The sequence below is a fragment of the Apus apus genome, chromosome 15 (assembly GCF_020740795.1).
Source record: "Apus apus isolate bApuApu2 chromosome 15, bApuApu2.pri.cur, whole genome shotgun sequence".
In the NCBI taxonomy this organism is placed as follows: Eukaryota; Metazoa; Chordata; class Aves; order Apodiformes; family Apodidae; genus Apus; species Apus apus.
Genome location: NC_067296.1, coordinates 15,083,515 through 15,097,180, shown reverse-complemented (window position 1 = coordinate 15,097,180; position 13,666 = coordinate 15,083,515). Strand labels below are relative to the sequence as shown.

Genomic DNA, 13,666 nt, shown 5'->3' with positions numbered 1-13,666 from the left:
AGCAGCCTTGCTTTTTTCTCCCCTCCCATTTATAAGATTGCTCAGGGAAGCAGAAGGAGGGAACCTGGTTCTGAACCCCCCAGTCCAGGGGAGCCCCTGAGTGGTGCCAACCACAAACACAGTGTCTCTTTGCAAAGGTACCTGGGTTCTTGTTTGGTTTCGGGTGGATGAACCCTCCCAGAGTCAGACTCAAAAGCTAACTTCTAGCTTTGTCAAAACACAAATTAAAATCTCCTAGAAAGGAGCTGGGAGGTTTTAGTAAGACCTGAAGAATCAAACCTGCCTCCAGTTTTGGGACTTTAGCCCAGGATTGTTGGGAACTCACAAACCCCACAGCCAGATTTACGGTTGGTTTAGCAGCTCCCATTGTCAGCAGTCGATAAAGGCAGAGCAGCTTAATTAGTACCCATCAGTCCTTACAACAACAGGCAGGCTTGGCAAATGGGTCCCAGGCTTGCACTGACCCAGGGCTCCCCCTTGGCCCACGGGCCCTAGTGGCACCTCGTGCGTGGGCAGACGTCAGCAGCCTCCCTGCCAGTCCCCTCCTGCCTGATCCCTCTCCGTGCACTTTCCTGCACAGGCAACTCCAGAAACAGAAACAATCTCAGGGAAGGACCACACAGAGGGCACAGGCAGGAAAAACAGGGAGAGGAGCATGAGACTCGCGGGCAGCAGCTCTATGGAGCTGTCACGAGGAGTGAGAACAGCAGCATTGATCTCTGGATGCATCCGCAATGCCGAGCACACCAGCCAGGCAGGGACAGGCCCTGCCACCAGATAACAACAAATCAATGTCTCCAGGAATTTTACAGACAGGAAGCTCTCTGCTTCCGAGATGTGAACTGAAGTAGAATGAGTGTAATGTTATCAGCCACAAAAAAAGAGACAAACTTCATTAGCCAGATGCAACGTGAGGAGCTGCAGTGGTGAGGGGCTTTTGCAGACCCATCTCCAGGCCCTACCAAGACACCAGAGCTGAAGGCAGCGCTGGCAGAGCCACAGCAGAGCCCCCCAGACACCCTGCAGTCCCTCCCTGGTGGCTGTGGGCAGGACTTGGCTTCTCTGAGCTGTGCCCTGTCTGCCAGTGTCTGTCACCAACCTGCAGAGGCCGGAGTGCTGCCCTGAGCGTCCTGCTGGGTGGACATCTTGCACCTTGACTTCTTCAGGTCGGGCATGGTCCAGGTTTCTGCAGGGCATCCTCCTTCACCTGCCCCACACCAGCCAAGCTTGGCCACTTCCCACGAATCACCTGATGCTCAAAGACCTGGTCAGATCAGCAGAAGAGGCTGTAACCTTCCCATGGGGGCTGCCGGGACCCCCAGTGAAGGGGTCACTGCCCCATGTCTGGGGTGCGTGGGCAGAGGAACCCCCATGTGTCTGCACCAGCCCCCTGACGTGCTGCCCGGTGCCCCAGCACAGACATGGCAGCATGGATTGCTCAACATGCACTTTAAAGTCAAATCTAGTCCTATATTTTAAACAAATTAATCTCTTTCCTGCCTTCTTCCCATCACTTCCAATCACTTGAGCCGTGAGCGCTGTGAACGCCTCAATTCCTCCTCCACTCTTCATTCTTCCAATTTATTTTTTGCCTTCCTTCCAGCCTGGAAAATGGATTTCTGTCCATTTCATTGTCTCAGAAAGTGTCAGCACCGTGGTGCCAACAGAGACTTCTAAAATAGAGACAGCTATTTCCATTTGACTGAAGGAGAGTGGCACAGGCTCAAAGCCATGTTTCTGTCTTGCCTCAGGTTTGGGGAAGCTTTGCTTTAGAAAAAGAAAAGCAATATTGAGTGAAATTGTCCTTGATCGTCTCTATTAATCCCTAGGAAGAATTAGCAGCAGCCTTATATTACACACATACATCTTCTGTAAGTAAAGATTTCAGGCTTTCTGTCTTATTCTCAGCTTTTAATAGAGACCTGACATGTTCTCTTTGGGCACATCGTCAGCACAGGTGGCAGAATTAGTGCCTTGCTTTGTCCAGGCATTCCTTGGGGGATAAATTACAGCCTCAGCAAGTAGTCAGGAGTTTGGAGTCAGCATTATGTAAACAAATGCCTATTTCTAGGGAGACATCAACTGCTCTAAAGAAGCTGCAGCTGAAACAAGAGAACGAGTTCATATTAAACAAACCTTGCAATGAGTTAATCATCCTGAGGAGCAGGATTGAGGTCTAACTCACCCATATGCTATTTTGCTTCCATAGTCACTCCAGTGTTGGTTGGTAGATGGATCCTGTCTCAGGACAGAAGCCTCAAACCACCAGCGTGACACTGACAGGAAGAGACAAAAAGTCATTAGAAGAGATAAAACTCATTGCAGGCTGGGGAGGGTGAAGAACATGGTCACACCAGCAGCTGTCCTGCCTCTGACCCTGCGTGGCTCAGCATCCCAATTCATGCCTGCAACCAATGTGGATAATTCCAAGTACCCATCCCCTGTCCCAGTCCTGTGCCTGGGGAGGTGTTACAGAGACATCCACATCTTCTTTCTGTTCCCTGGTAATTCGGATGCAAAAAAGGGGTGAGGACCGCAACTCTCAGAGAGGGAAACAGGCAAAAGGGAGTGAGGAACAGCCACGTTTCCTGGCCCCAGCGCCGGGAGCCCGGAGCTGTCCCAGGGCTGGGCTCCTCACTGCCAGGACTGTGGGCTGAGATGGAAGCAAGTCACCCAGAGAGGTCTTCCCGGGGGGTGCTGAAGTGCATCCATGGACTGCAGGGACCAAGAGCACCAGGGAGGAGGTGTCCGCCCCAGGACACGCTGCGCCCGATGCGCACTCGGGTGCGGCGCGGAGAAGGCGCCGGAGCGGGACTCGAACCGGGGCCCTGCGGCAGCGGGAGGCCCAGCCGGGGCTCTGCCGCCGCCTTGTGGTGGAGCGCGGTATTGCAGCCTGCAGAGCTGCGCCGGGCAGGGACCCCCGGGGACAGGGACCCCCGGGGACAGGGACCCCCGGGGACAGGGACCCCCGGGGACAGGGACCCCCGGGGACAGGGACCTTCGACCCCCAGCCCTGTGAACACCGCCCCACCCAGAGCTCACAAAGGGTCTGAAGGCTGCCGCCGTGGCTGGAGCGCAGATGTTGATCAGAGCTGAGCGTGGAGCAGCTGGGAATGTGATGCAGAAAATTATTTCAAAGACACGCACGGGATAACACTCTTCTAAAGCAACTCACGGTGGGGTCAAATTGATTGCTGTGCACAAAAATGCAATGTAGACAAAAATAAAGAGAGAGATCGTTTAATTCCCCTTTAACTCTGAAAAACAATTTGATGCTTATCTGACACATTGCAAAGAACTATCAAGCCAGAAAACACACACAGTACGGTGGAGCGAATCACACACCATGCCCCAGAATTTCACGCTATACTGTGAAGTTAAAAAAAAAAAAAAAAAATTAAAGTTGGTTCAAGGCCAATTTCACTCACACGGTAAAAACAAGGCTGTTACCACTGGAACAGCCGAGACTGATGCATTAACGACATCCACCGACAAGCTCCACCACTAGAGCTCCTCACACACACAATGGCAACACATTCCCCTGCACCTGCACGCCCAAGGCACCCCCACCTGCCAGTGAGCAGCCCCACAGGGGGCACAGCACATTCCCCACCTGCACCGCAGCAAAAACAGAGTCCTGATTAGACACTCACTGCCGCCTCATTAAAAGCTAAATAAGGCTCCACAGTTGCTTTTAGCATCCGATCATTTAGCAAGAGAGACCCTTCGTAAACATTTTGGGGCACAGATGCTTACAATTGAATTTGCCCATGAAAATCCCAAGTTCTCTGCCAAGGCATCATGGCTGAGTCACCACGGAGGAGGACACGGCTGAGCCAGGGCACACAGCCCCTCCTGTTTGTTGTCTCTGAAATGAAGAGCTGGATTCTTCAAGACAGCGCCAGGCTCTGGTAATTTTCAGCAGCCTCTCCTGACTGCAGATGCTTCCCCCATAAATAATCACTACACATTTTTGCTGCCACTGATATTTTATTGCCTGGGGCGACCACTGGCTGGTCTGCCTCTGAGATAAGGCCGGGTGAGCTTCATAGAGCCTGGGTACTTTGAATGGAATCTTCTCAACATCAAAGTCCCAGTAGGGTTTTTAGTGAGACTTTAGAAACCAAGTTAAGGATTTTTCATGTGCCATACACCAGCTAGCATCAAAGCTTCAGCCATCTGCAGGGAACTGCTGTTTAACAAAGTCACCCATAGCATGGAAATAGAGCTGAACTAAACAGCCTCATCACTAGTATTTTGAGAAACTTTTATGTACAGGAGATGAGCACTCGGGAGGTTTATCTGGAGCACAGAGTCTGAATAAAAAAAAAAAAAAAAACAACTACTTCCCCGTTTGCCATATAGAATTACTCAGATGAAAATGAGGTCTTGGGATTCTTTGAGCTTGTGCTGCACAGCTCAGAATAAATATTCTCATTGAGTTATGATACTTCACAGCCCACACACACAGAATCAAGGTCATCTCTTGCAGTTAGCAAGAGAGCTCTGCTCCCCCGATCTTTGCTATTTCAGCATACAATTATTTTTCCTTTTTCAGCAGACATTCTAGCTAAGCAGGAGCTATCTCGGCTGTCAGGAGAAGAACCGCGTTTAATATGACCACAGGATCAGCAGTATTACTGCACGGGAAACACGGCCGTGCTGTTCATGCTCTGACTCTGATAAGACCAGCAACTCGTAAATCATGTTCTCCCGTTGTTCATTTGTCGCCAGGAACCGCCAGCACCTTGTCACTCGCCCGGCGTTCCCCGCCAGAGCCGGGGCTGAAGGGGCCGCGGAGCCCCCGCTGCTCCGTCCCCCCAGGGCAGGAGACCCACCCGGTACCGGGGAGCCCGGGCACGGCCGCGGCTCTGCTGCCCTTATCGCCCCAGCAACACACGCTGCTGCTGGGGAAGCTGCAGCAACCACACGTTTTCCGCCAGTTCCCTCTGTTTGATAGAGACTAATTAAGACAAGCAAGGGCAAAGAAAGGCCGCTGGGGCAGAGCGGGCTCCGCGGCTCCCGCTGCAGCGTTCCAGCCCCAAATGCCTGGGAGATGCCGGCGCTTCCCGCAGGTGCCGGGACATTTAAAGACACAACACACAGAAAACAACCACGGCAGCTGCCTGTCTTGCCTGCCATACAGTCACGTCCCCAGATCCACACGATTCTCTGTCTTGTTTTTGCCAAGATGTGTCACAAGGAGGGGATAAGACATTTTGAGAATTTGCTTCCTAAGGAGAAAGGCAGGGTCCTGTTTAGATGCCTGTTCTCTTCTCAGTCCCACATGGCAACACTTTTGTCTTCCTACCCCTTCATCTTTTTTTTTATTATTTTCATTTTGTAAAGCAGCAGCCTGATGGATCCTTTCAGATCAGCACCCACCTGCCCACAGGTGCCTCGGCCCCACCGCTGAATATTCTGCTGATGACACTTGTGCAAAGCAGCACGTCTAAATTCAAACACTTTGCAGAGCTTTTCCCACCCCACTTTGCTTAGACAAAAGCAGCTATCTGCTGCCAGCCAGGAGCCGGGCAGAAGCAGGTTTCCTGGTCGCCACAGAGTTGGAAAATCAAACAAATTTGATTCCAGGAATGCCAGCCCTGGGTGCCTCCACTAGCTATCAAAGCCACCTCTGGCTCTACCAACAGGCAGTGACTTGTAAAGGGCTGAACTGAAACAGTATTTCATGGCTTGAATTGCTTCAGATCCCCAAGGAACAAGTGTCAGGACTTTCAATAGCTATAGTGTTAATAATAAAACAGGGACCTCTTCCAGTATCAGAGCACAAACAGTGCTTATTTCTCTTTCAAAGCTTTGATTCCTAAAACCTCTCTTACATTCAGCTTGACATCAAAACACCCATCTCATTCACTCAGACTGTCACAGGAGAATTGTGTGCTGCTATTAGAAATAGCCCTGAGGTGAATTAAGAACAGCCTGTAATGATGTTCCACTACAGCAACTTTATTCCTACCAAACCAAATAAATGAGCAATATTTTATCTGATGTGCCTTGGCTCAGCAGAGAGCGGCAGCTGCTCCCCATATGATTTATTGAATGGATGTTTTCTAAATAGCCAAAGTCAGACCCTGAAACCAGTCACAAAATCTCCTGTTCATAACAGCCCAGCACAGAGACAGGAGGAGAGAAATCCAGATCCTGGATAGCAGCAAGTTTGTGCATGAACCATTTTATTTGCAATTTTTCCACCTATAAGCACAACACACATGCAAGAAGCTGTATAACCAAGTCTATAAATATTGATGCTCAACAGCTGGCAGCAATGATACAGGGCACAAAAGCTCCTTGTTCTACAAATGCAAAGTCAAGGGAACACAGGGTGCCTCCGGGAGACTGGAGGTTGGGGGTGAGGAAGGGTGGGGGGTGGCAAGGAAAGAAGGACCTTGCTGTGTTTTTGGAAGGGGTCCAGGCAGCAGGTCCCAGCCCTGAAGCAGCACCAGGGCAAGGTGCTCTCACACACCCAGCACACTGCATCCCCCCCGTGCTGCAGCAAGATAAGCAGAGGCACAAATAAAATAATGAAACTAGAAACCACATCAGCACAGCACCTCCAGCAAACAGGATTGTGGCGTAAGCCTCTAAAGCTGGGATTTTGGGCTTCTGGAGAGCTGGCAGGAGGAAATGTTTTCACATTGGCCATTCAAACAGGGGATATTCTGCCAAAGGACACTTTGGAAGCCAAGAAGCTAATTAGATTCCAAAGAGGTCTGGACATTTGCACGGGCACAGAGGACACAGGGTAGCAGGGCAGTGACTGCTCACACGTTTCAAGGGTATCACACCTGGGAGGGCTCCTGCTCCCAGAGGCTGAGACCAAAGCCGTGGGGCAGGCAGAGTGTCTTCCATGTGCTGTGAAGTGCTGCTGCCTCCCCCGAAGGGCCCCAGAGCAATCGCTGGCAGCAAGAAGTGCCAGTTCCCAATGGACAGAGATTATTCCCTCTGGGGATTCTAATTCTTTTAAGGCCAAAGCAAAGGGAAGAGCTGACAAGGGCAGAGCAAAACCCTGACGTGGCAGCAAGTGCCCAGCCCAGCAGCACTGGGATTCCTGCCCTTAGACACGAAAAATGCCAAATATTTATAGCCTGAGGAATGCCAAGCACCTGTTTCCACAGCCTGGCTGAGTGTCTGCCCCGGGAGTGGAAAAGCCATCCCTGACCTGAGGGACAAGGGAGTGCAGAACCTGGACAGCACAGAACAGCCCAGCTCCAGGAATCACCATCTGCAGAACTGATTAAACACAGCCAAGCTGGAGGAAAACCCCAACGCCATTCTTTTGTTGGCTTGTAGGTAGCAAGTTAGCCTGTCTCTACGGAAACATTAGAGAAGCCTTGAGGAAAAAAATGGCTTAAAACACTCACAAAATGCTCACAAAGGCTTGTCGTGGTGCCAGATCAAGCCCCTCTGTGCAGATTCCCAAACCAGAGAAACCTTGGGTGCCAGCAGGGCACACACTCACCACAATATTCCACTCCACGGTCATTATAAAAAAATTAAAATTCTCTGACACTTTGCCCTCCACTAAATATGCACTAAAAGAAATAAATCACCACCTGACCTTGCCACTGAAGTCTGGCTCAAATATTTCCACAAGCAGATTATTGACCAGCAGTACAGAAGCCGAGTTATAAACAGGTTAGAAATTCAATAAACAAAACAGCAAAGCATTTTAAAACAGAGTATACAAACCTCATTTTACCTGTCCTCCTACAGAAACAGTCAAATATCTATTTATGAGATTATAACTACCTATTTTCTATGCCACTCAACAAAAAGAAGAAAAAGAAGATAAAAAGAGGGCATATTTTAGCTGTAAAGGATTTATTCATTCAATTTACATTTGAATCAATTATCCAGGCAAAGCTCAAACACTGCCAACATGATTTAGGTGACTGAACACACATCATAAATAGTGCAGCATTCAAGTCATATAATCCGTATCTGCAGTTTCTGGACGGCTTCCTGAGCAGAAGGAATATCCTGCCACAGAGTTCTGAGCAGCAGTGAGCTTGGCTGTGGTTAGGAACAGAGCCTCTGAAATCTCCCATTCAAAGAAAACCCTTAATTTGACATTCAGCTCAGTGGAGCAGGGATAAGTTCTGGGAAGGCTGGGTCAAGCACACCAGCTGGGGCAGCTGAAGAGCCGGGCGGGAGCAGGGCAGGGACTGACCAGGCTGAGCTGGAATTTTGCCTTCCCGCTGGGCAAGCCACAAAGCCATCCTTGCTGAGCATTCCTGGCCAGAAATAAGCCAAGTTTTAAAATAAAGAACTATGCAAAATAAAATGTCTTCACCTGATGATGGCCTTTTTCTCTACTGCTCAGTGTCAGAGACACATCACCAAGGAACTCATCCTGGACCTCCAGATTTCCCTTTTCCTGCAGTCGTTACAGCACATCATACATCTCCAGGAGAGCAGCAGATTGAAAAAAAGCTCAACTAATTTCACAGCCAAGGAGTGAATCTTCTCCACTGCTAAGTTTTCCTCAAGTAGAACATATCTACTCTGCAAAAGAGTTCAGCCTTGTACCAATGCAAGAAGAGAGACAAAGAATTATGAAGCTATGAATCCCATTAGCATCAAAAAGCAGCTATGAAGACAAGGGGATTTTACAGAGATAAGGTATTTTTTGAAAGAGTACTAGGAGGAGGAAAAATTTCTTTTATGAAGCATGCATTTTTCATAGAGCTGGAATCCACAGCACATTATAAAACTGAATTTGTTGCTGTTGTTTTTACCTTACAGCATTAATCACTAAAGGCTTCCTTTGGTGGGCAGGAAAAATCCGTTTTCCATTGTATTAACTTCATATAATTTAGGAGGCTTCTCAAGACCCACACAGAGGCAAGGAGACTCTCTGAAGCAGGGGGGCTCTACCCAGGAGAACAGCCAGCCCCACCTGCACTCCAGGAGGGGCACAGCCCCTCACCCACCACAGCTCCCCCTGCCCAGGGCTTGACTCAAAGCCCTGTAGGAATCAGCATTTCCAGGACAGCTTCCAGTAATGCAGGGACAGGATTCTGGTTAATCCTGCATCCTCACACAAGGGGTAGAGCTCATGGGCAGAGCAGAGGCACAGACAAAAGGGATGGGCACATGTGCTGGAGGGCACAGCTGTCCTTCAGGCCATGTCCTGGCTGCAAAGCACAGGACACATTTCTGAGGACAGTGGCAGCCTGTTCATAAGTTCTGCTGGCAGAACCATAATAGTGAACCCCCAGTTAGGGGCAGGAGCTGCCTTCTCAGAGGAGCTGGGGTCTGGGCAGTTTCTGCTGGACATGGAATTTTAAGAGAACACAGGGAAGAAAACACACCCGTGGACTTACAGTTGATTTCCAGGACTAAAGCTCCCAAGGAGCCTTGAAGGACGTTGATTGGAAAAACAACAGAAAACCTCCTGAGAGGGTCAGAAGTGTGAAGTCCTGCCCTCTAGCAGGACAGGGGTTTCTGCTAGAGAGGCTGTGCACATCGTCCCTGCTGGCAGGAGGCAGCGTGAGGGCTGGTTTGGCAGCGCATGGATTGTCACGGGTTGTCCCCACTCCTGCCGGGCCCTGCCCCCCCGCCAGCTGCTGGCAGGGAAGCTGCAGGACAGCAGCCTCACAACCAGCTGTCACCCACCTCCAGAGGTGTCTCTGGAGTCACGGTGCGTTCGGGTGGCCTGGGCACACACCAGCTTCCCTCTCTCACGTGCAATGACAGCTGCACAGAAACAGAAAGAGATTTATGGGTGAAACACCAGGAGAATCAATACATCAGATCAGATGGAAGACCATGATCTTGAATTGCTGCTGAACTACACTAAGCCACCTACATTAACTTAATTAGGTGTCAAAACAAGTCTGCTGGATATATAAGAGATATTTGTCTTTACAAACACTCCGCCTAGTTTCTGAAAGCAGACTGAGATCCCAACCAGCATCACCCCTCCAGGAAACTTTTTAAAACTTGCATGTACCTTAAGACACAGGCAATCTCTGCAAAGGGCTTCGTATTTATAGGTGAATTTATGTTTAGGTAACAGGGTTATCAACATGCAGAAATTTACCAACAAAAAGACAAATCAGAAACACCAGTCAAAAACTGACTCAAGAGCAAAGAGGGAGGCAGGTGAGGCTGAGAGCTGATCTGTACCTCCCACCCCTCAGTGCAGCTGCAATTCGCTCCTCACAGACCTGGGTGGACACAGCCGCAGCCAAAGACATCAAACTTAAGACACATTAAAATAATTTCGTCCCTCTCCACCCTCCTACTTTCCCTTTTCTGTAAGTTTTTCACTTCCCATATGTTCAGGGCAGCATTTGAAAGCAGAGCAGCTTCTCTAAACAATTAGCAGCCCCTCCTGCCGTGCTCGCTCTCAGCCGGTGGCCGCTGGGGGTGTGTGCAGCTGGAACAGGGACATTGCAGATGAGGTGCCCACCGTGTCACAGCCCAGAAACGCCTGGACAGAAGGGAAGAGCACAGGGCATCTCCCCACCAGCATTATCACGTGCACAGGAAATCGAAAAGGAGCATCACTTGCAATTCATACAGTGCAGCAATCTCCTGTGCATAACAGAGAAGCAGCTTGACAGTATTTTAGAGTTCTGACACACATGAGAATGTTATTCCATCCCAGGCTCAGAGGTTAAGCTTAAATCAGGGAAAAAAAACTAGGCCTGGATTGTTTTTCCTTCTAGAGGTGGCAGAATCTCACCCGTGCTGTCACACATTGTTTCAGAAATGTCCTTATTCATTAGCACCGCAGGACTGAGCAGAGATCTCCTCCTCCGCTGGAGATGGGGCACAGGAGGATAATGCACTCTGATTGGAAGGCTTTAAGGTGTAAGAAAACTACAGCTCACTCTGCTCCCAGCAGGGACCCGTGTGCTGCAGCCCTGGAGAGGTGACAAGCTCATGGCCAGGGACAAACCAAGGTGCTGCCCCATTTCAGTGTGGGTTGCACACACAAAACATGTACTTCATGCCTACACCTGGAGAAGCAGAGTGAGAAAAATTCCTTTTCTCTTCCTCATGGCCCTAGGGAAGGTGATCTTAAATGAGCTGTACCTTGTTTTTAACCCAAACAGGATGTTTTTTTCCTTATGTGGCTTTCATGCTTCCATCAATATTGCTGCAGACGAAATGAAATTATTATGAAACAAAACAAACCATTATCAGACAACAGCAATTGAGAGAAATTAGAGAGCTGATCATCAGGAGATGATCTGAAACCAAGTTAATGTTTTTAAGTGCTGCCTCCAAGCAGCTGCCTCAGGAGAGGGCAGTCTTAGCAAGGAGATGAACTCTGCTCCTCTCCTAGGAAGTAGGAGCAAACGAGAGCCTTTCCCCCCTCTCCAGGGATAGAGCCAAAGTCTCTTAGCAAAATACGTGGTTATAAGTCAGTCTAAACCACCAAATGGTCCGCACCTGAGGAAAGGCTCTGGAGAAGGAAGCAGCAGGGCAGCAGCCTGGTGGGCTGGCACCTGGGCAAGTCACTGCCAGGGCACAGGGGTGAACCTGCCAAGAAGAATTTAAAATCAAAATAGTCTCAGTGGGCGACACTGTGATGTGCAGAGACATGGAGGAAACCACCCCCTGGGCCCTTGAACAAACAGCTGTCCTGCTGGAAAGAAACGCAAAGCAAAGGCAGGAGACAGAAAGTAAGAGCTGCTGACAGGCCTTGGCACGGGGCTCTGCCCACACAGACTTTTCTGCGGGTGAAAAATCAGCTGCACCCACCTCGGGCTTCTTGTGACATCCCTCAGGCTCACATGGAAAAGGAAAGGCAGGGTAAGGAGCTCCCGTCGCTGCTGCCCGCGCTGGAGCAGCGGCTCCAGGGTCTGCCCGTTCGCAAGGCAACCTGAGCTGCTCTTTGCAGTACTTTTAAGCACTGTCAATCTCTGTTTTCACTGAACACGCTCTGGTCTGTGCGGGGACGCTCCCATGCACGGGGGGGAAGCCTGAGGTCCTTCCCCCAGACCACAGCTGCAGATCCAGCCCTGGCAACAGCTGCTCCCGTGGCAGCACCCAACACACCCCTCTGGGTGCACCTTGGGAAGCTTCATCCCCAAAGCTCGGCTCTGGAAATGTTTCATCTTGTGCTGTTATGACTCCAAATTCCTCCAGCCACGAAGCAAGGATCATTTTGTACAAAACATTCATAACAACTACAGTTGACATTAAAAAATAATAAGGACCTTGTCCTGTTGCTTTGCTCTTATCTCTAATGACGAGAAAAGGATGTGCTTAGTGCTGAGGAGCTGAGGGATGAGACCTGGGTACTGAATAGCCCCGCAGCACAAAAGCTCAGGAATACAAAAGATCAGAAAACTGCCCTAAAATCTTTAGGAAAGTGAAATGCAAAGCTGATTATTAAAAGCTCCTTCTCCACGACAGGACACGGAGGCAGTGCCCATCGTGGAGCTGCAGCTGCTGCAGGGTCATCTTGTCCGGGCTGGCACCTCCACCTGGGATGCGGACAGAACAGCTGCGGCACCAGTGCCCCTCCCGCCTCACCAGTGCCCCTCCCGCCTCACCAGTGCCCCTCCCGCCTGCCCCAGTGCCCCTCCCGCAGCCCCTGTCCCTGCCCAGGCAGGAGCTTCACGCAGCTCGGGTACAAACGCACGTTACAGACAGAACTTGCCTCCTTGGTGTCTGCCAAAATGGCTCAGAAGAAAACAACAGAAAATCCTTCTGGAATAAACCTCTTGTCGCTGGGTTTGCTCACTGCTGCCCCGCTGCCCCAGCGCAGGGATAGGGGCAGGAGAAGCTGGCAACTCTCGCTGAGGTCTCTGGCCAGCCCGTGTTGTCACCTCACCTTGTCACCTCCCGTGGCAGCAGAACACCGTGCAGCGCTCCCCCGGCCCCCAGCAGGGCTGCCAACAGGTTCCTGCTCAGGATTGCAAGCAATAAGAATAACAAACTACCAGTGTTTTAAGGACCAAGTGTTCCGAGGAAGGACCAGCCTGTACAAATGGTGCCTCCGCACTGCACACCGGCTGCTCCCCACACATCCACACGGGCAGGTCCTCCCATCGCCCCCAGGCTCATCCCGGGGCCACATCCTGCACCGGAGCCACGGAACAGAGCTGTGGCAGACACCCACCTCAGCACCCGCGGTGCCACAGGGACCAAACGGGAGGATGAGGTCGCAGAGGAGATATTTTTAGTCATCGATATAAATAATAAAGCTCATAAGTCCTTTTCTCGCTCCCACATCCCTGCACTTCCCAGCACTTCCCAGCACTCCTGTGCCTGCCCCAGCAGATTTCCCTCCCGGAAAGGGGCAGCAACACGCCTGCACTGCCTGTCAGCTCTGAGCAACCTGCTCAGCCAGTTCTCAGGGAGCTTGGTTTTCATCATCTGTCTGTAAATAGCCCATTTCCAGGAAGGTCTCACCTCTCTCAGGGCTCCGGGAGGGCACGCCCAGGCTCCTGACAGCCCAGCAGGGACAAGGCGCCTGCCCGGGGGTGCTGCCCATCCCTGGGGAACGCTCTGCTGGTGCTGGGGGCTCCACAAAACCTGCCCTCCCCTGTGGCTCCAGGGTTAGTTCAGGGCATATTCACTAACACTTGCAATTTTTGTAAACACAAAGATTTGCTGGGAATATTCCTGCTCAGAAAGACCATGTGAGGTAATATGAATTGCAGCATTTCCCCACCCTTTA

The 13,666-nt window shown here is 50.7% G+C and overlaps 1 protein-coding gene across 3 annotated transcripts in view; it reads right to left on the bottom strand.

Annotated features, from left to right (window-relative positions):
• LOC127390963 (BPI fold-containing family B member 4-like) overlaps positions 1 to 13,666 on the bottom strand; it is a 39,395-nt gene that overhangs the window by 12,065 nt on the left and 13,664 nt on the right. For all 3 annotated transcript variants that reach the window (XM_051633164.1, XM_051633161.1, XM_051633162.1), the window contains 2 exons: positions 2,186 to 2,276; positions 1,100 to 1,264 (listed from right to left, as the gene is read on the bottom strand). The gene's annotated coding sequence lies outside the window, so the exon portion shown is untranslated. The remainder of the gene's footprint in view (positions 1 to 1,099; positions 1,265 to 2,185; positions 2,277 to 13,666) is intronic.